Source organism: Orcinus orca, chromosome 12 (genome assembly GCF_937001465.1).
Source record: "Orcinus orca chromosome 12, mOrcOrc1.1, whole genome shotgun sequence".
NCBI lineage: Eukaryota > Metazoa > Chordata > Mammalia > Artiodactyla > Delphinidae > Orcinus > Orcinus orca.
The window spans coordinates 57,190,608-57,218,056 of NC_064570.1; positions in this window are offsets into that span (position 1 = coordinate 57,190,608).

Genomic DNA, 27,449 nt, shown 5'->3' on the forward strand with positions numbered 1-27,449 from the left:
CCCACTAGGTAAATAATACATGTGAAGTTGGATAATGCAAACGAATTCTAAATATGCATAAAACATAACCAACTAAACACATATTTACTTAAGCGGTCTCATAGATATTTATACTAGACTATTCACTAATATTCATGTAATATCAGTATGGAACATATTAAAAGGCATTTGGTCACACATACCAAACATACAAAGACTTGAATGAGTGTTATATATCAGCTATGTTAGCTTTTCACAAAGAAATGTGAGACCCCAAGAGAGGTAATTAGACGTTATGGTAGAAGGAAGTGACTAGAGCATTATCTTACTGAGGAACTGATATTTGTGACAATACGGTAAAGTTATGAATATACTTGTTCTAAGAGCCAAATAATTAGAACTTCAATCAATATAGCAACACGGATGCTAGTGATTGAAACAAGTCATTTTTAGGTAAAGCTGAAAGAATCCCAATGTGCACATAATGTCTCTTTCATTAGAAAATACTTGCATTTCTTTCTTGGAATGCTGCATATATAACTGAATTTCCAACTCATTCACTCTTTTATTCATTCATTCACTCACATATTCATTTATCCAGCAGCAGTGAGCAAAATGACAGAAATCCCTGCATTTAGGAGGACAGGAAACAAAGAGTAAGGCATACAATAGGGTATGTAGATGGGGAAAAATAAAGCAGGAGGGACAGTGGAAACGGGATGAGTTGCAATTGAAATAAGGTCGTCAAGGAAATTAACATTGGTGAGGCAAACAGAAGAGGGAATGAGCCTTGCAGGTACCTCAAGGAGTGATGTTCTAGGCAGAGGGAACAGCAAGTGCAAAGACCCTGAGGTGGGAACAAACTTGACTCCTTTGAGGAATGGCCAGGAAGCCAGTGGGGCCGGAGTAGAATGAGAAGGCAGCCTCTGATCGGGAGGTCAGCGAGGTGATGGTGGGCTGCTGCTGTAACCTGCGTGAAAGGTTCAGCTCTGGCTCTGGGATGAGGGCACGTTCTCTCCCGGAAAAGTAGCTGAGCCGATGGGTGGCGGGGATGGAGGCGAGCTAGCTGGAGGGAAGAATTGGTGGTGGTGGTGGACCCAGAACACGGCTGGTTAATCTGTTTTTCTTCTTCTTGAAAGCTTATCGATTATCTCCCAGGCTGCTTTCGGGGGAATGACTGGAAACGATAAACTAGGGGTCCCGTGAGGGAGACCCGAGTTCTGTTCCCCGCGGCCCCGATCCCTTGTTCTTCGCCGCCACCGCGGGCCCCTTTGCCTCCTCTTGGACTTTATCTCTTTCCCCTTGTGACTTTTACATTTGGACCCTCACCCAGCAAAACATCAGCAGGCCGCCAGCACCTATACCACACAGGTCACACTTCTCCACCCAGACACAGCCAGCAGATTTTATTTTGATCAACGAGAATTTAAAAGACAGTCTCTATTTTGTTCCAGTTGACTTGTTGTGAACCTTCACTCCCTCTGCTGGTTGTGAAGAATGTGAAAAACCACCGTTCTTAACGCTGCCCTGCTAGGAGAGTTCCAGAGCAACCTGCCAGACGTGGTTCTACGGTTTCCCGTCTAAGCCAGAGGAGGAAGCCGGTCAAGCGGGTACTGGGCATCGAGCAGGCGACCTGTGGAGGGAAAGTTTCATCCTCTGCCCTGCCCGTGATGGAGCTCTGGAATCAGCACTTCAGCCCCCAGGGGTACAGGTGCAATGCGGAGGATGAATTCCAGACACTCAGGGCCCGGCTTGGCTCCAGGTGCACAGGTAACCTAGGGCAGAATTGGGGCTTCGAGAAGAGCTCTCAGGACTTGTCGTAAGCATGAAAGCTTCGTGGATGGTGAGATTGTGCTGTTAAGGAAGAGTTTAGGTAGCTTTATTTGGAGCACCGCTTTTTGCGGAGCTGATTGTAATCTCAAACTAATAACTGGTGGGAGACGGTTTATCTCCAGTCCATAAAAGGCACAAAATGTTCATCTCTTAATACGATATAGGGCAGTGACATTCTAGCCCAAAGTCATTTCAGTTATTCTCTGAACTCATTAAATGACTACCCTGATTGAATCTAGTTCCATAAAAATAAACACTGAGTCCTAAAGCCTTTCTTGGGCTTTAATGCCTTTCTTCTGTGAGACCGCGAGGGAGTCATCACCACCAGCAAAGCATTTATTTTCAAGTTCTCGGGTGTGCCTGGTGTGACCTGGGGTCCTGTGCCGAGTTAAATCAAAGAAGCTTGGAAGTAGTTTGGGAAGAAATTAACTTGTATACTTACTTTTTTGTTTTCCTTTGGGCCACGCCGAGCAGCATGTGGGATCTGGGTTCCCCGAGGAGGGATCGAACCTGCGCCCCCTGCAGTGGAAGTGTGGAGTCTTAACCACTGGACTGCCAGGGAAGTCCCTGTATACTTATTATTTTAATAGGTCAAGCATTTTCTACTCCCGCACATCTGATAACTAACACCCCAAATAAAAGGAGATTCACTTTACATACACCCCGTTTCCTGCAAAAGCCAACAAATAACAGACATACATTGGTCAGAGTGTTTGCGCCCCTGCTCATCTTTGCAGGAGGCAGGGAGGTGGAGTGGCTGCTGTCTCCATCCTCCCTTCCTTGGGTGACATGTGTACTGTGTTGATGCAGGTGGTAGAAAGAAGAAAATGCTTGGCCCTTGTCTCTTGCGAGAACTGCTGGCTGCAGGACTGACGTAGTTAGCCTTGTAAGTCAGTCACATGGTCTGTTTTGCCTTCTTCCTTGCATGACAGTTATTTGTGTACTTTCCTTATCGACCTTCTTGCTTATAAGCTCCCTGAGGACTGAAACAATGTCTTATTTTTTTAGAGCACCTAGTATGTACCAATTATTTGTTGAATAACTGAAGAGTTATATACTAGGTTCTGAATAAATGTTTGTTGAATGAAAGAATAAAGGTATTCACTGGAGACTTTTCCAAAGCATACAAGAAGCTGTGGGTTGCCTTTAGCCAATAAAAATATTGTTAATAATGTTAGCTATGTGCGTTAAGCATTTATAATGTGTCATGGACTGTGCTCTGCTTTACAAATACTTTCACACTTATACAACTTGATGAAGTAGGTCACAGTTATTTATCCCCATTTCACAGATGAGAAAACTGAGGCTTAAAGCGATTAAACTACTGTTCAAATTTCCCTGGCTAAGGACTGTGCCCCAACCTATTTACATTATCTTTGATTATTCTCTTATGACATGATTTGGCCACAAGGGGCAGTAGTACCAGGAAAATGGAATCTCATTCTGCTAACCTGAAACTGTATTTTATTTTATTTTTTTAAATTTATTTTATTGAAGTATAGTTGATTTACAATGTTGTGTTAATTTCTGCTGTATAGCAAAGTGATTCAGTTATACATATACATTCTTTTTCATTACGGTTTATTACAGGATATTGAGTATAGTTCCTTGTGCTGTACAGTAGGACCTTGTTGTTTATCCATTCTCTATATAATAGTTTGCATCTGCTAATCCCAAACTCCTAATCCATCCTTCCCCCGCTACCTCTCCCTTGGCAGCCATAAGTATGTTCTTTGTGTCTGTGAGTCTGTTTCTGCTGAAACTGTGTTTTAAGCCACCTTTCCAAAACAGAACAATCAAGAACCATATTAGTGATTAGAGTATGAATATCTTTGGATTTACAGAGATTCAAATATCTGGTATGCCTTTGTAGGGCCTTTACAACATTTTCATTCATTTAATAAAAATGTCTTGCTGTGAGGTACTGCAGATACAGAGATGGTTGAGATACCGCAGCTCTAATGATTAAATCATTAAACCCAGTGTGCTGAGGGCTTAATTATATGTGTGTAAAAAGCAACATGGCAGCTTAGAACAGGCAACCCCCAGTGCTACCGGAGACCCATCTAGACAGCCTCCCCAGGGAAAAGGACATTTGAGAGGTGTCTCAAAGGGCAGCTAAGAGGAAATGGGGGAGCGGAGGCACAGTGATGGAGGGATGGCATGGGGAAGAGTTTACATGTCCCCTATACTTCCCATTCCGTTCACACTTTTAATCATCTTCAGTGAATGCAATGCCTTATATATATTTTTTAAATAGTGAAGAAATCCAGGTGAAGATTACTAAGTGCTTTAACAGATAACCAGACATTTTTTTTCACTGAAAAATCCATACGACTAAACATAAAATGCTTAGTTAAGGGCAAAATAAGGCATTGATGAATTTTGATGGATTGATGGAGACTGGTTAGCGGAGTTGGCTAGAACACCTTGCAGAGGGACCAGTATGAGTTAGAGCCCTTCTTGTACCACAGGTCTCAAAAGAACTAGGTAAGAGCAGGTGAATGGATCAGAGCAAATTAATCTCCTCATCCCAACCCCAAACCCAACTCCAGTCCCAGTACGGGAACAGGAAACATACATCCCACTTTGTATTTTTTTTTTTTTTTTTTTTTTTTGCTGTACGTGGGCCTCTCACTGTTGTGGCCTCTCCCGTTGCGGAGCACAGGCTCCGGACGCGCAGGCTCAGCGGCCATGGCTCACGGGCCCAGCCGCTCCGCGGCATGTGGGATCTTCCCGGACCAGGGCACGAACCCGTGTCCCCTGCATCGGCAGGCGGACTCTCAACCACTGCGCCACCAGGGAAGCCCTCACTTTGTCTTTGAAATACAGAATTATCAGGTTGTCACTGGGAAATCATGGAATTGCAAATTTATAGCATTTATTTTTGGCTACTGTGAAGCAATAAATGAGAGCTGCAAAATTAGAAAAGAAAATTGCTGTGGCTTCTGTTTCTTGAGAACAGTCTTTATACTGACTTAAGCCTTCATAGGTGGCAGAATGGAAAAAGTACAGTTTTTAAATGTTTTTAAAGATAATTACTTATGATATTGATGTTTCCTTTCTCTGCCAAATTTCATTAAAATTACATACTTTTTATTCCTTTGTATTTAAAAGTTATGCTAGCCCTAATGTTTGAATTTTCTTTGTAAAGCTTATGAAACTGCCTTCCCCATCTCCAAGTCATTTAGACACTTTTTCCCGCCCACAACTTCAATTGCCTGTTAATACAATTTTTTAACATACATTTTCTTATGTTATACAGGAACACTACCTTAAATGCAAAATGTATATATAATCTGTTACAATCTCTACATCATATCTAACCCATGTGAGCCAGACCGGATTGTTTTATTCCTTTATAAATGATTAAACATCAGTGAGTTGGTATAAATAGTGATGTACATAAATATGTATTTCTCAAAACATATGTACAGGTATTTATTCTCTGAAAGGCTCTAACTGTAAGATTTGGTATAATTATTAGCATACATTTTTTTACAGAAAGACTATTTGCTGCATATTTAACACTACATAACTAATATAAATAATGTATGGATGGTAGGCTGTATGAATTTTTAGTAAATGTTAGGTCTAATTCCCCTTAATAAGTCCAGTTGAAAAAAGCACGTTTCAATTGAAAGAAGAATACACCACTTTCATGGTGCTTTAGCAAGTCAAAGGGCTTGTCCATTTTCTTGACATTGTATTTACTCAAAAGAGTTTATCTAAAGGGAAAGAGCAAGGTTGCAGGCAGCTTAGAACAATGTTGTAATTGTGACTAATTAAGTGCCCTCAGCTGTGTCTATACTGGGCCACTATTGACTTGCCTTCCACATACTCAGCTGTAGGTAACCACACTAAAAATTCCTCCACTTATTACATCCCTTGCTGTTCTCATTTCTACGTGGTGAAATATTGACAAATATGTCACAGTTGTCTGTCACACTTTGTTCTGTGAGTAGGTAAACTGAGGATACAACTATTCTCCCATATTTTGAATTTTCTACACAGAAAGTGGCTCAGGGTGTGGGGATACTTATGGGCTGGACTGATGAAATGATTCTGAAGAGCAGAAATTCAGAATGATTGTGCTTGGAGTGGTGCTACCTCAGTACTAATCCATCAACATATTCCAAACACGCTCTTTATAACCACGGCAAGCAATTCCCAAAGCTGCCTGGTAGTTCAGCCAGCATCCAACCATCAACAAAGTGAACTGTGACCTGATCCATGACTGGGTTTACTTAGCATCACACGTTAACCACCAGAGCTTTCAGCCTTACAGACCTATGAGAATTGGCTTTTGTCACCTTGAACAATTCTTAAGCTTTCCTTGCCTCCGTTGCCATGTTTGTCAGAAGATGATGAAAGCCTAGATGTGTGTTCTCAAAGTTTAATGGGCACACGAATCTCCTGGGCATCGTATTAAATTCAGATATGGATTCAGTAAGTCTACAGTGGGGACAGAGAGTTCACATTGGCTCCTAGGTGCTGATCCAAGACCACATAGTGAGTACCCAGGAGCTAGCTGATCTCTAGTGAGCCCATCAACTTGAAATTGTCTCATAAGGGCTTTGCTTGTGAAATATACTTTATCCTAAACTATGTATAAGTTCACAATCCATTGATTTTTTTTTTTTTTTTGCATATCATGTTATAGGGTCTTACAATGCCAGTGGGCAAGATAATGAATGAGGACTAAATTCAGCCCTTGGACTATTTTCTAAAGTTTAAAAACTTATAAACTAACAATAAATGTAGGAATTAGGTGCCAAGGCTGTGTGCCCATGATTTTTATCATCAAATACTAAATCTCAACAAAGTAGATAAGCATCTTCATCATCACTACCGCTTCAGAACTTCATAGGGCTGCGTGAAGGATCCACTAGTGTTTGCTATTTCATTTTCTTTGGTGTGGATAGATACACGTTCTGAGAATAGAATGAGCTTTCAAATATTTATATGTGAAATGTTTCATGGATTTTATTTTGATGCATTGATTCTCTTCAAAATACCCCAGAATTCTGGACATCTTAAAATTTTCTCCACTTTTGCCTCTCACCACATTTCTCCCATATACCCCAATACCCCAATACCCCAATACTGCACTCAAGTTCCCAAAGACCAAATTAGATAGAATTTTACCATAGAGAACTCTCCTTCTGGAGTCTTTTCATTTAATTCCATTGAACAGGTAGGTTCCTAAGAACAGCAGAAATACACTCACAGAATTTAAAAGCCTCTATGGTCTCTTGTTTCTTGGGATGTTATTTTAGCATCTGCGCTCAATTTCAAAATCAGCTTGACTATTTCATATCCTTATGATTTTATAAATCTTGAATAACATTATACATCTTGGTCTCTTGGTTTTATTGCACCAGTTGCTAAGCAATGGTATGGAAAATTTTAGCAAAAATATTCATTTCGTATTTTTCTTTAAGAGAGTAAATGCAATAGGAGCACACTTTTTTTAAAAAAAAACAAAACAAAACTGTTTTCCCATGTTCAAAGCATAATCTGAAAGCCTGGAGTAAAGGTTTATGCAGATAATGCATTCATGATTGAACTATTTGTATATTAAATACGGTTGTAGGATATAAATTAACTTAAGCTCTTGAAATTTATAGATGAATTCAAAAATGTAAATCTGCTCAGAAAAAAAGCTATTTATCTCATCCGTTTGTATGGTAATTGACAGTTCATAATGAAATCATCTGATGCACAGAGTCCAGCTAAATTAGCCCACCCGTAATGTACTATCTTGAAGCGACTTCACATTCTCATTAGGGCCTTTCTAATTTCTAAAGCAAAATTAATGCAATTAGTGATCAAATCAATACATATTGATCATGAGTTTCTTCAATATGGCATGAAAATATCAGGTCAAAAAGAAAGGGCTTTTTTAAAATCACAGAATTAATATAAGAAATTCAAGTTGTGGGAAAAAAAGCTTTGTGCTGTTTTTTCCACAGTAGCTACTATTTATGAGAAAGTGGCAATGTTACTTTTTAGCATTGTTTGCATGAAATTCAACACAATGTGCTACACCCCCATCCCTGCCCCCAACACATCAATACTGTATTCATTGTCCATATAGATTTTTTTCTCCCCATAAATATCCAAAAGCAAATTTTTTCCTCATGTGCAGAATTTCAGATGACTAATTACTCAAAAGCATTTTTGTCTTTTTCAGATGCAAATGTAAGCAAGATTCCAGGGAGAAGTACATCTCCCTCCCAAATCGTCGACCCAATACATGCACCCCTGGCGGAGTGGGCTGGAGTTAAATGTATGCAGGAAGGGACTTGAAGCCCAGAATAAAAAAAATCAAAACACATTTGTGAAAATCAAGGGACTGCTGCTTTTCTACATACTAATCAGCTTATTTCAGTGTGAAATAAAAAGAGACTTCCAAGAAAAAAAAAAAGTGACTCAGTCCCAGAAGTCCCTGTCACCTTCAGTCAAATGGATTCTGAGATGTGGTTCAATCAGTGTCTACTCCTGTTGTGTGAGGGGAAACGTGTGATGAACTGCCTTAACTGCTCAGCTTCTTGGTCTGAGTCACCAGATTATGTAGATCCTGGGGGATATTTCTGACTAAACCCAGAAAAACAGAACATATTGTTGGGTCAAATCTACCTTTGAGATCTTCCAAAGGCTAAGCTGGGGAGAGGACCAGATCCAAAGCTGTAAGACCATGGATTGCAGTTGTGGCCGGTGAATTTGCTTCTGCATCTTGGGGACATGTTAGGGCATGAGCCACTTTTCCTAAGTCATATTTCGTGACTGTATTTCCAGAAGTTTTATGGCATGTGAATAAATTCCCTTTCTGTCTGTGATAAAATTCAATTGCTTTGTTTTAAAAAAGGTAATTAATTTGAAGTTTTTCTTGCAATTTTCACACCATATGAACATGAATAAAGCTTTTCATGGTGTGTAAATTTATAAACTGTGATTACTTAAATGAATGGCAGTAACAGGTGTACATTTTATTTTGTTTACAGACTGGTCCCATTGACTTGAAAGTGATTTCACAGATTTTATTTGAAGTTCAGACATTTATTCGCTGGAATGAAACTCTGGTGCTTCTGGTGAGGCAACCTGATGGAATTGATTTAATGTCCTCACTAATGTTACTGTTTTTGACATTAGTGTTGGCGAAAATAATACATTTATATTTGCCAAATCATTTCTAAATTATCTCCAGGAGAACAGTACATGTGTTTATAGGTGGTTCTAGAATATTACTTTAAAACAGCATTATCTTAAGTGTGTTCTACTGGTCTCTGGTCCTATGTGATGCTTTGGCAAAAAAGGATTCCACGGAGAAATATGAAGTTTAGAAACGCCTATAGATTCCAGTGTATTTTTTTTTTTTTTTTTTTTTTTTTTGCGGTATGCGGGCCTCTCACCGCTGTGGCCTCTCCCGTTGCGGAGCACAGGCTCCGGACACGCAGGCCCAGCGGCCATGGCTCACGGGCCCAGCCGCTCCGCGGCATGTGGGATCTTCCCGGACCGGGGCACGAACCCGTGTCCCCTGCATCAGCAGGCGGACTCTCAACCACTGCGCCACCAGGGAAGCCCCCATTGTATTTTTTTAAATTAATTAATTTATTTTTGGCGGCGTTGGGTCTTCGTAGCTGCACGCAGGCTTTCTCTAGTTGTGGCGAGCGGGGGCGACTCTTTGTTGCGGTGTGCGTGCTTCTCATTGAGGTGGCTTCTCTTGTTGCAGAGCACGGGCTCTAGGTGTGTGGGCTTCAGTAGTTGCGGTGTACTACAGGCTTAGTTGCTCCGCGGCATATGGGATCTTCCCGGACCAGGGCTCGAACCCGTGTCTCCTGCACTGGCAGGCGGATTCTTAACCACTGCGCCACCAGGAAAGTCCTGATTCCATTGTATTTTGGGGGGTAAATTTACAATGGCTTCTCTTTCCCTGTGAGTGGATCTTTCTCCTAGGTTGGAGGTGACATTATTCCTAGAGGTGGTCCCTGCAGGGGAGTAAGCACTGCCTTGCCCTCTGTCAGTGCCTCTGTCTGTGCCTCTGTCTGCCAGGACCTCTGAGGTGATTGTAGAGCCAGCCAAACCCACCATCCCCCTCAGGCTGCTTTGGAAATGCCTGGGGCCTGACAGTTAAAGCCATTTCATAGAGGCTGCTGGAGCCCCGGGATTGGCCCTGGTTTCTGGACAAGCTCCGAAAGCCTGTGTTTGCTGCTGCGGGCTCTGATCTTTCAGGAGCCTTAATGGATGCTAAGGGTGGTGCTAATTTGGTTTCATTTGACATCTGAAGTTACACTTGTAGACATGCCGTGCGTAGTTACACCAAAGGTTACAAGAAGCCTTGCAATAAAACGGGCACAAACAAGATTTTCTAAGAAAATGGAAACCAAAATTTATTAGCATTTTGAAAAAGACTTCTCTTAAGACCCCAGTCTGATTTAAATGCTCTTTATTTGTATTTCCCAACTATTTTCACATTCCTATGATTCCCATCACCTTGTAGTGTTTGCCTGTCTGTCATTGCCCAGGTATGTGAGCACCCGCAGGATACACAGCCCTGTCTTATCTTATTTGTTTATTTTTTAATTTTTATAATCAAGCAGAGACCGTAGACACTGAGTTGCGGAGCAGGGAGCTTGAGCTCTTGTTCGAGCTTTGAGAAGTGGTTAAAAGCATGGACTCGGGAGGCCAACTGCCGAGTCTCAGATCGCCGTGACCTTGGGCAAGTTATTCAACCTCTCTCTGTTTGGGTTTCTTCATTTGAAAAATGTGGATGATAATAGCGTGAGCTTCACAGGGTTATTCTGAGTAATAAAGAGTTGATGTTTATAATGCACAGAATAATGCCTGACATATAGTAAGTATTGTATGGCTATTCATTGAGTTTCAATTTGGTCATATCAAATTGCTCCCCAAGCCTGTTTCCTCACAGGTACAAGTGAGCTATATTGGAAGTGACCTGTACAATGCATGGAGCATACTGCAGGCTCCATGGACACTTCCTGCACCTCACTTATAATGCATTGTGCGTGCTCATGAAGGTTCTAGATGGGGCAAGCGTGAAAGTACGCTAAAGACATGCATGATGGCAACTTCTTGGGACTCTTGCTTCTGAGCCCACTTTGCTACACATCCGTCGTGGTCATCAGTTGGCTGCTTTAAGTTATATCTCCCCAGGTTTTTGTTGTTGTGTCTCATGGGGAGAGGTTGGTATATGTGTGCGAGTATGTGAGAACTCACATTAAAACAGCAGGCAATGCTCAATCCTGTGTTTCATCAACCCTTTCTCTCATAAGCCATGATATTTTGTAGTGTGGATAAGAAAGGAAATCATAGCTAGGTCTCCAGACTGGAGATGGGAAGGAGGCCCATCTTTAATGGCATTGAAATAGGAGGTGAAACTAAACTCACCATTGCTTATTTATGGCTGTAGTTATTTCTCTGTGGTTCCTCCCAGAGGGGTTACTTTCCGTTGTTAATTGGAACTTCTAAGCCATTTTTATTTACAAAGTGTTTTACAGTCATTGGTATTGATGACTTATAATTCCCCCATGAGTTAGGTGTCAGGATGAGGCATTGACACAGCTCCACTCTCAGGAAGCTGGGACGTGAGGGTGGATTAATCTGCCACTCCTCCCACACGGCAGCCTTGGGGTCCTGGTTTGCTTTGTTTTGGCCTGTCAGATGTGTATTACCTTCTCCATGTGTTCTCATAGCACTTATGATTGGATTCCTGGATAAAGGGTCTTTTCAGAAGGGACTGAGAGAAAGAGTGACACAGAATCCACTTAGCAATAATTTTCTTCCTTCTGCTCCCCGTTGAAATGAATTGTCCTTGCAACTGTATGTCTTTCGGCACACTTGTTTTGTTTTTTAAAGAAGTAAGACAAATAACTGCCTGTTTATTGTTAAATTTGTAGTGCCAGTCATGACAAGCATAAGAATAGTAACACTTTTGCCAGTGGGGTGCTTGTCTGTTTTACTAGTTCAGAAGGACTTGATTGATGCGAAAGACCAAGGTCTCAGTAAAGATAATTTAGCCATTTCCATACAGTTTATGCTTGTGTTGGTTGTCTCCTGCAGGGGAGTCCCAGGGGGCAGCTTCGTTGACCTTCCCTCTAAAAGGTAACACATAGGAGATTCCTAAAGGAACCATCGTCTAACAAGACTAATGACGGCTTCCATGCCTATTATCATTCAGAGACATAGAAAGAGGCTTTAGAAATGCAGTACCACATTCCTCCCTTGATGTTCCACATGATCTATTAAGGCGTTATGTGGCAGATAAATTAATCATTAAAAACTTACTGTTAAGTCTTTACAAATAATAACCAGGTGTACTTTGATTATCTTTGATCTCAATATGTATTTTTTCTGTCACTAAGCAGATGATACATAGCAGTTTGTTTTGCTGACAACTAATCGGAGAGACTCAAAGAAAGGACACTATTTTCTTCCAGTATATTTTCTGCCTCTTTTTTTAAGTTAGATGGGCTACAAAGAAGTTCTTCACTTAGTAGTAGCTCGCGACAGCCGGGATCACGTTTTCATATTGCTTTCCTGGGGTGTGAGTATGAAGCATCTTCATTGTTTATTATTCCAGCTCTCCTCCCATCTGATTTATTTCTCCCATTCGTTGCTACTTAGTATTTAAAAGTTCTGACCAGGGGACACGCTCCACATCTTGTGTGCATTAGGCATTCCATGGTACACTGGATTCCACTTAATACCATCACTTTGGATTGAGGTGGATGTTTTTTTTATAATGTGTTTTTCGTCACATTAACCACTTCCAGAGCTAATATTTTTTACGTTCCAAAAAGAAAAAAGATAACATGGAATAATGTAAATGCAACAGTCGAGGGAGATGTATGTTTAAGACAAATGAAAATGCATTGCAACACAGGACAGGATTAGTGTCATAAATGATTTAATCATTTCTTATTAAGAACAACACTGAAATGTTTTAATATGCTTCTGGGGAAACTCGCATGAATAGAAACTGAGTAACTGATGAATTTAGGAAATGCACCAGGAATGCTAGGATAGAGATGAGAGGTAGCAGAAGAGGACAGGGTCCTTCAGCTGACAGTAGGTTTCATAAAGAAGTTGAAGGAAGGGCGTTTGGTTGAAATCCTTGTTCAGATCTCTACAATCTATTCCATTAAATAACATGGGTTTCTACTGAAAGTTAGTTTAGTGAAGTAAAATTTTTAATTTGGCATTTCAAAAATTTAATTTGAAAATCATTTCTTTATAGATGTGTGGATTTCCTTTGTATTTTGTAATATATTAAGAACTGCTTTATGGCAAGATATTGAAGTATGGGAGTCACTTGGGAGGGGGAATTAAGATTATTTTTCCAGTTTGTTGAATATAATATATGTGAAAAGAATGTCTTTATTCACTCTGAATTCTGAGCAATTGGTGTTGATAATATGCACTTTTACTTTTTAAAGGTTTTTGTTAGACATTATTAATGGGAAGCAAAAATAATTATGTCTTCATGAAGATGCCAACTATAACAATAATTTACTTGAGAGCTTGCAATATTTGGGGAGTGTTGATATATCTAAATGTTCTCTTTAAAATAAAAATTATTCTTAAAGGGACTAATGGCTATTGTTAACTATGATAATAGCTAAAATGTACGAAGCATTTATTATGTGTCAACCGTTCTAAGTGTTTTACATGTGCTACCTCATTTTATTATCATAACATCATAATACCTAGTAGGTATTATTTTTCCCTGTTTGTAAATAAGAAACAGAGGCAAAGGGAGATGAAGTAAATTACCCAAGAACATATGGCTAGTGAGCTGTAGAACAGTGATGGATGAGACAATATATGTTCTCTGCTAAATAAATTATGAGGTCTCGGTGATGAAAGTTTTCTTTTTTCATCAGACTGACAGACCAACCAACACCACTCTGGCATTTTATAATGATAAAACTTGAGGTCCAGAGAAGTTAAGTGGTTTGCCTAAGGTCACACAGCAAATTAGTGGTAAACAGGAAAAGCTCTTTTGAATCCTACTGTGTTATTTGAATTGGGCTTGTTTGGCAGCCTACGCTAGACCAGACGGGTGCCGGGTGCCGGGGGTGAATAGGTCCTTTCCCTCAGAGAGCAGGAGGGAAAGGGATTTGGTTAAAGAAAATCAGACCCGGGCTTCTCTGGTGGCGCAGTGGTTGAGAGTCCGCCTGCCGATGCAGAGGACACGGGTTCGTGCCCCGATCCGGGAAGATCCCACATGCCGCGGGGCGGCTGGGCCCGTGAGCCATGGCCGCTGAGCCTGCGTGTCCGGAGCCTGTGCTCTGCAACGGGAGAGGCCACAACAGTGAGAGGCCCGCGTACCGCAAAAAAAAAAAAAAAAAAAAAAAAGAAAATCAGCCCTCTCTTCAACTGTAAACAAGACACACTTGGGAGGAGAGGAAGAGCATGAGTCAGGACCAGCCATAGGCACATGTATGGGGAGTTGACATTTTTCTTGGGTATGATCCCCACTTCCTACCACTACTACCTCATTCTTTTTCCAGTGTCTCCAATTCAGAGTCCTATTGCGTATGCTGTCTGAAGCCCAGTCTCCCGGTAAAGCGGTCTATTTTAAAGTGTTAGTGCTTTAATAATTCCTTTCTGAAGACTTAAAAAGAGACCAGCTAAAAAAGAACATTGCATGCTGATCTTTTTTTTTGCAGTACGCGGGCCTTTTTCACTGTTATGGCCTCTCCCGTTGCGGAGCACAGGCTCCGGACACGCAGGCTCAGCGACCATGGCTCACGGGCCCAGCCGCTCCGCGGCATGCGGGATCTTCACGGACCGGGACACGAACCCATGTCCCCTGCATCGGCAGGCGGACTCTCAACCACTGCGCCACCAGGGAAGCCCCATGCTGATCTTTTAAGTATTATAGCATCTAGGGAGAGAAAATAATTTAACATAAAAGGAGTTTCCAAGTATTCTTCAATTCAGATAATTTAAACAACCAACTTTTCCAGTTATGAACATGCCTGACCTGAAAAAGGTAATAAAAATTTTTGGAAAAACATTTACGATATGAATAATATTACATATTTATTTAAGACTACCTATCTTTGAGATGCTCAATCATGGTCAGATTTTAAAAATAAAACCAAGTCTATCTTAGACTATTATCCTATATAGTATCCCTTCTGCCGTTAAAATCCCTAGGGATAAAATGAAAGCATGCGGAAGTTATTTTCTAAAAGAGTACAATCAAAGCAAAGATGGAACCTTCCTGATTCTCATTCGCCTGAGCCGTTATACTGATTTATTTAGTAATAGTTGCATGGATGGCAGTAGATGCTGAGAATATATAACCCTGGGACTCCAGACTAAAGCAATTATTTTGACTTCTTAGACTTTTGGACTAGTCTGACCAAACACTAATTTTCTAGGGTTTTTGGTTTTTTTTTTCTCTACATGAGTCAACCTTCAAGTACAGAACACAGACTCACATGCAAAAATTTTATATCTTTTCCTGTTTTCCCTAAACCTAGTGAAAAAGAAAATGAAGGATTCCTATCCAGAGAGGCAAGTAATTTCTTTTTACTACCATAATAAGGTTATCAGATTTAGTAAAGAAAACTACAGGATACCCAGTTAAATTTGAATTTCAGATAAAGAATAATTTTGGGGGGGTGTATGTCCCATGAAATATTTGGATGCCCTGTATTTTACCTGGCGACTCTGAACAAGGACGCACCCCACTCCTGGTGGAGAAGGGGTGTGGGCATCGCTCCAAGAACCCGTGGGTCCCGGTGGGGGAACAGCCCTTCTGCCATAGACCTTGGTACATGCAGTCATGTGTGTGTGCTATTGTCTCAGATTGCACTGGAGAGATGGTCACTGGCTCTTCTCCATTCAGGGCACCCAATTCATGTTGAGGAGGTGGCCAAGCATTCTGGAACCTGGCCACTGAGGCAAAGGGAACCCATCAATCCTTTTACACTATATTGGTAGAAGCCACTCTTACATTTTGAGCGTGGCCTTGATGTCTATATTCAAACTGCGAGGTTTTAATCCAGCTGCGTTAGCTGGATTACATGCAAGGTCTGCAGGCTTCATCTAATCAGGCCACAATTTGCTGACTAAAAAAATACATTTTATTACAAAGTAGCATTTGTTGTGGGCCCCCTGCACAGTCCCCCAAGGGGGATTTTCCCAGGTACCCCTCCCAACTCCATGGTAACCAAGCCCAAATCCTTTGTCCTTCTCAGTCTTGGTTTTCTGACCACCTTTAGATGAAGTACAGGAAATGAAACCATGTGAGGGATGTGACTTAGCTGAATGATATTATAACCAGAGCTAAGAAGAGCTGACTCATCCAGCAAGTACTCAATGAACATTGGTGCTGATTTTTTTTAAATGGTAAAGCAGTTCTCAGAGTAGTATTTATATTCCCAGTCCTGGCTATTTAAGTTTTTTTTTTTTTTTTAATATAAACTAGCAGGAGACACAAAACATTTCTAATGATGTTAAATGTGTAATGTAAAAAATAACTCAGAACGTCACCCTTATTTATTTAAAAAAAAAATCTGGTGAGGTATTTTAGCCAAGGAAAAGAAATTAACACAAATTGTGATGAACACCCTTGACCTGTAGTTTGAATAATAAGAATAAGATTTTAAGTCAGTACAGTGAAAGGCATGCTAACAGCGTTAAACAAAAGAGAAAAGCCAAAAAGCTAGTATATGGAAAGGCATTTGTTCAGTATAGCTGTTTACAATTGCTGAACGGTCTTCTCCTGCAGCATATGAAGGGCGCCTAGTGACCCCTAGCTGAGGAATCTATATAGCTTCGCACCCTTCCCCCACCTGACAGACAGCTGACAGTCCTGCGTGCCTCCGCCCCCCGAACTCCATCAGCTCCAGGGGGAGAGTGGCTCTCTATACAGCAAAGCACACCGCTGATGCAGGCTTTCTCTGCCAGCCAACCCATGTCCTTTGTGTGTTTTAGCAGTCAAAACCCACATCTCCTTGTCTCTCCCTTTTTAAAATGATTTGTTTCTCTTCAGTACTTACATCCTAAAGGAAGATGCTCAGAGTGATAAAGTGGTCCAGAGCCTCTAATGACACAGCAGCGAGGCACAAGGAGCCTGCATTGCTCCCTGGAATTCAAGTGCGTCGTGAGTCAGGGCCTGGGGAAGCAGTCGGTGTACATGCAGGTTTTCCACCAGTGGCTTCCTACCCACCATGGTTCCATTAATATACTAGAAATTAAGATCAGTGTCTATATGGTAAAAGCTTCTTTAAAAATCTTGTAAGAAAACACAGTAAGATGGATGTTTTTAGGTGAAGGACTATGGTTGATTTTTAAAATCGTATTTGCCATAATTTTAAAATGTTCTAAAACGAATACATATAACTTTACAGGTAAGAAAATAATTGAATAAACTTTATCTCATAAAGCAAAAGGAATTCTGGTTTGGATATTCTGAGTTCATGCCTCTCATTAGGTTTCAGGAGTTCAGTATAAACTAAGAGTTTGTGTCTTAAGCTATCAATAAACTATCTTCCAAGTCTACGCAAAAACAGGACCCAGGCCCATCACTGGGAAAAGGTAAAGTTCGAATGTCCTGAAGAAATCTCGTTGTTACCTTGGTGAGCCTCCACTGCAGAATCAGTTCCTTTGCATTACTGCATAGCAGTGATTCCTGTACTTCAAAGACGAAAAGCAGGAGAAAACAGCTTAAATTGCAGAGATGCCTCACTGCTGCAGCCCTAGGGGAAGGATGAACATGGGCGTGCCTTTTGAATCAAGACGCGGGCAGTTGGCTTTAAACTTCTTGGACTGAGCCAGCTTGTAGCAAATCATGTGGCAGCTGAAGCGTCAACGTAGAAGTCACTTTCAAACATGCAGAAGTGGATCCCCATAGATGCAATGCAGGATGGTTGGAGGAAATGAATCCCTCACATCTACCCATTCTCTTTTTCTTCCAGAGGGCCTCGGAATCTTCATGGAGAAGTCAGGAACCATATGTATCTCATATATTTCCCCCTCGGAAGTGCGTGGCACATAGTAAACACTCACTGAATTTCTCTTGAATGAATGCGTTGTGAGACCGATTCAAAATTAAAGCATCACATCTGATCAGTATCCAGTTAGATGAGGAAGCACACACGAGACATCTAACACAATGCCCAGGACCAGGGTGGGCGCTCAGCAAGTGCCACGTCAACGTGTCCCCTATAGGCCTCGAGTATAGTCTGCTTTCTATACATGTGTGCGCTTTACTGTAAGAGAGGAGTTGTCAAATGGCAGCATTTGTGCCTCTGGAGATGTCAATAAGTGATTGTTTAAAGAAAGAAATGTTAAAGTTCTGGGGCCACATCTGTTTCGGAAATGCTGCTTACATTCTTCCACCCTTAGGAATTTCCACTTACTAAGCGTTTGAGAAGTACAGCAATAAAGCAAGTCGCGTAACCGTTTCAAAAAATATTTTTTATCCTTATGAAAGTTATATATGCACATAGTTCTATAATATTTGTTAGGAAAAATAGCAATCCCTCATCCCAGCTTCCCATCTCCTGCTTCCCAGAGGCACTGACTGATTCTTCTGGTATTTATTTCAATACCTCTAATAGCCTTAAACAACCACTTGTACTACTACTCTTCGAGTGTTTGGTTTTAGGTGTTATTTACTGACTTTGGCAATGGAATTGTTGGGGAAAGGGCTCAGGCAATGCCAGAAGCGTCAAACAGTGCAGGCTAGAACCCACAAGTGGAAGGACTGGTAGGGCGCACGGAGAGGCGTGCTCGAGCCAGGCGTGGCCAGACACATCAAGGATGTGCTCTGGAGAGGGGCACCTCCATTGCCCCTATTGCTCTCTTTGTGCGGGGGCCTCGTGGGGAGAACACAACAATGGGGTTTATACAGATGAACGTGGTATGCAGTGGAGATCCACACCTCGCAGCTCCGTGCCAGCTGCCTCAGGAAGTCACACACCAGTCTTGATAGACACTGTGCAGAGGGGAGCATGCGTCCCAGTTAACTCATTGCCAGGTAACCAGGAAGAACGGCTGGGTTCACCGGTAGGCAACCCTGTAGTACTGTTACTCCACTGCCCCATCCTGCTGGTAGCTACTTCATACTTTGGTTAGATCAGCATTTATTGTGTTCATTATTATCATTTGAAATGCTGTTCATGGTTGAGCCATATAGTACCTTTTGATTAATATTCCCTCCTGTGCAACTTTTTCCCTGCAGTTCTTTTATTGTTTTAGGTTTGCAAAGTTCTCTATATGCCTATCACTAATTTATCCCCAAACTTTCAATCAGGTGTGTAAACTTCCTCTCAATATGTTCAAACACATTAAGCATCCCCTCCCATTTATCTTCTTGAAGACATCACTCCCAGAGCCTTCAGACCTGCCCCAGTCTGAATGCCTTGCCCAAGCACATGAAGAAACAAACAGCTTTTTAGAGCCTCATTCTTGAAGTTAAGAGGTCAACCAAGATCACCAAAGATCTGAGGATCTTTGACTTATCATAAAAGACAGAGAAAACAATCAAAATAATAATGGTAACAGCAAGAAAATTCTGGAGAAAGCAGAAACTGTGCAAGAAAAAAATCAAAAAGTTATCATTAATTCTTCAGATAAATAAATATGTTGAGTTCCTGAAACAACAGAAGGATATCATGAAAATGGAACAGAGGCAAATATGGCTCTTAAAATTAAAAATATGATTGCAGAAATTGAAAAGTCAGTGAAACTTGGAGGATAACATTGAAAAATAATCTCTCAGAAAATAGAACAAAAGACGGTGAGAGAAAAGATTTTTTTAAAATATTCAATCCAAGAATTTCAACCTCCAAATAATAGGGATTACAGAAAGAGAAAAGAGAAAAAACTAAGAGTGTAAAAATTTCTAAGAAACAATTCAAGAACATTTCTCAAAACTAAAGTACAGAAGTTGCCAGATTGAAAGAGCTCACTGTATACTGAACACAGTGAATAAAAGTAGACCCCCATCAATCCACATCACTGAGAAACTGCAGAACACTAGGGAAGAGAATATTTCTTAAGAGAATCCAAAGAGGAAATAAGGTAGCAGAAAGAGGGTTCAGGAATCAGAAAGTCCCCAGACTTCTCACCAGCAGCGCTGGAAATTAGAAGTAATGGAGCCCTGTCTCTGACATTCTGATGGAAAATGATTTCCAATATAAAACTCTACACTAAGCTAGACTATTGATCATGTGTGAGAGTAGAATAAAATATTTTAAGTCATTCAAGAACTAAAAATTTATCTCCCATGCAACTTTCTTAGGAAATTACAGACGTATGCCTTTAACCAAGAAGGAGAAAGACACAGTTCCAGAAATGAGAGAGCCAACTCAAGAGGAAGGTGAAAGGAATTCCCAGGATGATGGTTGTCTTAGGTCAGGTTCCCTAGAAGCAGAGCCTGAAACAGAAATTCATGTACCCCGATTTATTGAGGGGGAGCTGTCAGAAGAAAGGGAGAGAGGGAAGCAGGATAGAGGAAGGAAAGGAGGCAAACAAGGATATGGACTCAGCTGGAGGACAGCTCAGTCTGATCCCGTGGGAAGCTAGCTCTGTGGCATAAACTGCACCACAGAGATGGTCCTACCTAAAGGCAAGGAGACCAGACTTTTGTAGTCTTGTGTCAATCCAGCACTGACTGTGGGAGGGGTGTACTCTGGGTTGAAGTGCCTCCCATTTGGCTTCAGGTAATTCCCTGGAGAAGGGGCATCTTTGAAACATTGCCAGTCACAGCAACTGCAGGACTGGTGTCCCAGCCATGTAAGGGGATCTGGGCAAGTACCAACAGTGACCACTACAATGGTGAGAAACTGAGGTGCAAGTGTGCAACCCACAAGGCATCTGGAAGAGAGAAATGTAACATTCTATCAGAATTATAAAGGTAGACATTTTCTTTTAATCTGTGGTTCTAACATACACTTTCTGTACAGCAAATAACTTCTGCAAAGGCAACTCAATAGACCTAAAATTAGGACCATACCTTTGATTTAAATAGAATATAGTAGCCAAAGATTAAAATATAATGAGGCTATACATTTCCTCATTAGTCCTTTCATAAAGGAAATAAAGAAATGGAAATTAAACTCTTGCTAATAAGATGCTGGTTATTGGCTGTGTATCTTTTGAAAAAAATAAGAAATCATAAATCAAATCAGCTTTTAAAGTCAAATGGAATCATGCTTACTTGAAATGTATGTCCATGCACAAGCTCAAAAGACTGCCTGTAACATAATCTAGCGAAGACAAGAGTCAGAGAGAAAACTGTTTATTGTGCGGAGTTGCTAAACACATATATACTTCAAAACAGGACGACAGATGTGGAACAGCTGCTCATTATCTGGGATGGGGGAGTCTGACTTCTTTGAAATTACTTATAAGCTCTTTCATGATTAGGTCTAATATTTTTTCTTTTGGGTAAATAAAATTAAGCATCCATGATCAGAATTTTAATATATATCTTGATTTGCAACAAAAATGCTCACATATATCAGATTATCAAAATTCTTCACATTTTAATCCTAGCAATATTCATGAGGGTCCTGTTACTTACAGTAGTTATAGCAAACATCTGCCAAATGTTTACTATGTGCCAGGCACCACTCTAAGTATTTTAACGCATTTGATCCTCAACTACCTTCAGAGGTAGAGCATATTCTCATTCTCATTTTGCAAAGCTCAGAGAGGTTATTAACTTGCCCAGGATCACACAGCTAGTAAATAGTGTTGTCCAGATTCAAACACCAGCACTCTGACTCCAGAATCTACACTTGGCTAAACCATCACTTTGTATACTACTGGTCATAATACAAAATATAGACTCTTTCAGGTGTGCATGTTGTGAAGTATGTGACAATGGTTGCCTTAGAAGAGAAACTTGCTGAGCGACAGGATTATCAGTCAGGATAGGCATGGCTAAGTTGTGGAAACAGAATGACACAATAACATTTCATGCCCCAGGCAGGTCAGCAGGAAGCTCTGCTCCCCACAGCTAGTTAGGGACCTCGATCTCAGTTTTCTCGGGCAGAAGAGAGGCTGTGGCTTTGGCAGAGCAGTTCTTAAATGCCTCAGCACAGAAGTCTCACAGCGCACTTCCGTTCACATTTAACTGGTGAAGCTAGTCAGTTGGCCTCACCTCCCTGCAAAGCTGTTGGGAAATGTGAGCAACGGGTAGGAAAAATCTTGGAAAAAAAGCAACTGAAGCCAAAGAGGAATAAAAAGATCGCAAGGAAGGATTTAGCTACTCGAAATGTTTAGCTACACGAAATGCTTACGGAAATTTAGGAGACATGATACGGCCAAACTTCAACAAAGCATCTGACAACAGTATCAAATGGACAAGACAGAGACATGGTGGCCGGAAGGTGTGGTGGTTATAGAACAAGCATGGCCCCTGGGGAGGTCAGCTGGGTGCAGGGCTGACCCTCTCAGCGGCCTCAGCCGGATCAGCAGTCCTTGTGCCCAGAGACACCAGATGGCTGGCACATCTGAAAGTTCAGGTCTCTCCCTGACAAGAGTGATGTCTGAATCAGATTGCCAAATTATTGATTTCTTTTTTTTGGGGGGGGGCTTTAAGTTCCCTTTACTGAAAGAACACCATGCTAAAAAACTTCTTTCATCTATCTTACAAAATACACATACATTTCTTACATGGGAAACCAGCACTTGCATACAGTCTGAAAGTCTTTCATTCCTATTCACCCTTAGAACACAAAGCCTAGCATAGCTTTAAAATAAACTTTAGAAACTGTATGTGCCCAGGTCTTTCAAACATTTTACTACATACTCCAAATTCGGGGTACAAGTTCCATATACTGAAAGAACACTGTGCATAAAATTTTTTTCACCTAGCTTGCAAAAAACACGTATGCTGATTATACAGGAAGAAAGCTTTTTCATGTAGTCTGAAAGACTTTCACTTCTATTCGCCTTTCCGAGAGATGTTAGCGCACCTATAAAAGACCTGCAGAATTAGCAGTATTACAGGTTTAAACTACACACTACATTCATCACACTGCAAGTATATCATCCTCACAGTGAGAGAACAGGGCATAGTATTTCTTTACCATAGAAAGAAACCATCCTCTACATTCAGTATATGAGACAGACATTGAGGCATGCTATCTGAAAGGCTTTAACTTCACTTTGCTTTGCTCAACAATCTACACAAATTAAGCAAGGCTAGATTTACAAGTTTTTGAAACAAATCACTACATGTATCACAGCCTAGGTATCAAATTATTGACTTCTAATGAGATCTACAAAGTGGATTATTCTTATTTGGGCTGATTTATAAATCCTGAATGATATATAAATTCTGTATGCGTATCATATAAAGTCAAAGTAGTTATGATAAGAGCAAGGAGAGTGAATTAGATTATTTTAATTATCATTGGCTTAAAGCTAGGAGAGCCCCGAGCTATGTACGCAAGACTGACTCCAAAGGCAAGTCTAGGTGAGAACTGGTGAGAATGATATTTTGGACTCAGCCAAGTCTAGTTTTAATCGGTCTGCCATCACTTCAGCCAGCGAGCAGAGCCAAAGTCATCCCGGATCAAGGATTCATGAAGAAACAAGTAGATACGAACTGCTGGTATTTCTCTGCTCATCCTGCGGTCCCGGCAAACTATGGGAAGTAAGTGAGGATTCTGCCAGGTTGGAGGACCCCAGAACTTTAAGCGCACTGCCTTCCTACAGTTTGGGGCTGGGGAAGGAGGGTAACAAGCAGGGGACATGTCAGCCATGTCATGAGGACTTACCATCTGAGCTCCAGGCTAATAATTTCTTTTCTTTTTAAATGTTAATAAAATATACATAACATAAAATTTATGATTTTAATCTTTAAATGTACAGTTCAGTAACATTAAGTACATTCACATTGTTTTGCAAACATCACTGCCCTCCATCTACAGAATGTTTTCAACATCCCAAACCGAAACTCCATACCTATGAAACAGTAATTTCTGTCTTTTTTTTTAATAATAAATTTATTTATTTATTTTTGGCTGTGTTGGGTCTTCATTGCTGCACGCAGGCTTTCTCTAGTTGCGGCAAGCAGGGGCGACTCTTCGTTGCAGTGCAAGGGCTTCTCATCGTGGTGGCTTCTCTCATTGTGGAGCACGGGCTTTAGGTGTGTGGGCTTCAGTAGTTGTGGCACGTGGGCTCAGTAGTTGTGGCACGCAGGCTCAGTAGTTGTGGCTCACAGGCTCTAGAGCAGAGGCTCAGTAGTTGTGGCGCACGGGCTTAGTTGCTCCGCGGCATGTGGGATCTTCCCAGACCAGGGTTTGAACCCGTGCTCCCTGCAATGGCAGGCGGATTCTCAACCACTGAGCCACCAGGAAAACCCCAAAACCCTAATTTCTTGATACACTAAAGTTACCAAGACCTAGGCACCCCCCATGTTTTATTTCTTGTCTGTCTGCTGTCTGCCACAAGGCAGTACCCATGTACATCCAGCTCTACACTCCTAATGGAAACACTGATCTCCCTTGGCTTCTGTGACCCAGCACCCTCTAAGCTTTCCTCCTATGTTGCTGGCTGCTCCTTCCTCTGTCTTTCTCTGTATCCTCTTCTCAAGGGCTATCTTAATTGTTGAGTTTCTCTGGGTTCAGTGCTCTGACCATTCCTCTTTTCATTTGATGTTCTTTTATACTGATTTAATTACCATCTATGTGCAGAAGACTCACAAATTTGTATCACTACCCAAGAACACGCTTCTGAGCTCCAGACACACATAAACTTCCTGCTTGATATTTCCTCGTGGACTTTTCAACAACTCTTCTTACAAAACTGCACTCATCATCTCTCTTCCCAAGTCTGGCCCTCTTCCAGTGTTTCCGACCTCAGTGAATGGCACACCGCCCTTCCAGTCACATGAGACCGGGGCTATAAGTCCTTCCTCACCCTTATCACCCCTTCCTTCCTCCACCTTATAGGATCCATTACCAAACTCTATCAACTTTTCTTCTAAATATTTCTCTACTCCATGGTTTTCTTGCAGCTCCATCAGGCCACCTTGCCATTTTCTCTCACCCGCGTTCCCATAGTGTCTTTTTACTGATGCATGTGCATATACTGGTGTATATGGTGTCTCCTCAATCCATGCTTTGCATAATCTTTTAAAAAATAAAATCCCACCTCCCTCCTGTTTAAAATTCCTGCGTTGTTTCCCATTTGTTGTGTTAGGCTGAAGATAAAACATGGCCTCAAATATCCTGCTGGACCTGGCAACTTCTACTCCCTGGCTTGCCTTACTTCCTTGCTTTGCTTCTTCACATTGGCCTTCCTTCTATCCCTCATACTTTCATGAGGGTTTCTTCTACCACCCCCACTGCATATGCCCTTCTCTGTGCCCAAGAAACTTCTCTGTCCTCTCTTTGCCTTATTGCCTCTACCCTCCTTCAGCCTTCTGCTAAAAAGACGCCTTTTTGAGCTCCCTGATTAGTTCACATTCTCCTGTTACAGGTTCTCCTGAGACTGTGTACCTTTTCCTAGGACTTGTCACAGATGTGATTTTTACATTTATTTGTGTGATGATCTGATTCCTCTCTGTATCCGTCACTGGACTGTAAGCTCTATGAAAGTAGGGACCATGCTTTCTTCTGCTCATTTTAATCTCCAGCACCCAATACAGTGCTAGACATAGATTAGGCCCTCAGTATTCACCAGAGAAAGAGTGGAAAGGAGGGAGGAAGGAAGGTGGGAAGGAGGGTGGAAAGAAAGAAAGGAGGAAAGAAGAAAGGAAGAAACAGGTCAATGCTTCTCTACATTTGCCAATTTGCACCTGGAGCATTGGGCTAAGTTTGGAGCCCAATGTCTCTACATTTTGAGACAAAAACAAACTAGAATATATTCAGAAGAGAGGAACAAAAAAAGTAAGGGGAGGCTGAGTTGGGATAGGTAATTGAATGCCATTTATAATTTCTTCCAACCAAGAGATTCTGTTTTAAAAATATGTATGAAATACTATTTCATGATGTGAAACATTTTACATCATTTCTCTGTCACAAATTAAGGCATTTAAAAAAGAAAACACTGGGCTTCCCTGGTGGCTCAGTGGTTGAGAGTCCGCCTGCCCATGCAGGGGACGCGGGTTCATGCCCCGGTCTGGGATGATCCCACGTGCCTTGAAGCGGCTGGGCCCGTGGGCCATGGCCGCTGAGCCTGTGCGTCTGCAACCTGTGCTCCGCAGAGGCCTGCGTACCACAAAAAAAAAAAAAAAAAGAAAACACTTCAAAATATTTTACTGGACAAAAATACATGCAAAAATTCTGCAATGTTTCCACACAACACATCAATTGGCAGTTTTGTCCCCCTTTTCCTGCTTCTTATTTCTAGACTAATATAATGAAGTTATCTGCTTCAATAAATTGTATGAGAAGACTTCTGTGAACATATATGGTCTAATTCAAGAAGAAATCATTTTAATAATTATCAAAACCATTGTTTTATATTAAGTAGGATTTCTGCCTGATTACTTCTAAGCTTGAATTATTTTGGCTTTGATAATGTTACATATGTATATAATATTTATAGCCATGTGGTCATGAATTAGAGAAAATGTAAATATGTTTACATATTCTTTATGTAATACAATGGCGTGATGGCAAAGTTAAATTTAGTTAATAACCAGATTAGCTGCCCACTATGAACATTACCAGAAGTGACTAACCAAATTAGAAAACCATCTGCTGTGGTCATTTACTGGGAATTGCCAAGTTCCTAAAAGTTGCTGATGTTTATTACGCATCATAAGCAATAGTTTGGACTTTAAAAACTTTTTTCATTTCTCCTATTATACTTTAGAATTCCATGATGGCAAGTATATCGTTTTCACCACTTATAAACCTTTGAACTGGGTACCAGAGGAGTTTTCTATTTGTTTGTTTGTTCCAATACCAGTAAAAATAGAGGATGAATCAATTGACTTGATTCTGGATTAGGGAAGGATATTATCAGAATCAAAGGAAGAATCTATACCCTGCAGCACTTAGCTCACAGTAGAGCGCTCAACCGGACCCACTTCTATCTGTCACCAAGGGCTCAGTCAGTGACCACGTTAAGGGAGCGGGAACACGGGCTGAGCTCTGAGTCTTGTGGCCCCTCCTGTTGGAAAGAGGTGGAGGTACCCACTCTATGTGGGGAAGAGGCCTGGATTGAAGCGTTGCTCACAAGAACATGGTTAAGGAGCAATTCGGAGAAATCACATAGGACTGGTCCCCAGCTCAGACCTCAAACAGGTAAAGGCCAGGGAGAAGGCAAGTGGAAGCGCAGGACTTCAGTCCCTGGTGAAATCTTGTAGAATTGTCTTAGAACAGAGTCCAAATCAGCTCCACTGCCTAAGAGATCAAAGCATCCCACAGAGCCAGCAGCAGAGTCAAGAGCAAAATTGCTTCAAATGAACCTTAAGTAAATGGAGGAATTCAGAGTCCCTCAGGTAGTGGGCAGAGAAAAATGTGAGAGATTAAAACAAAATGATCGTGTTGACACTTTGAAAGCCTTCTGTGAATCAGAAAGTTACTGATGTTTAAAAAAATTTTGGACTCAGTTATATTAAAGTATCTTATGTAAGTATTCTGAAGAAATGAACTTTGACAATAAACAATTATATGGCTAAC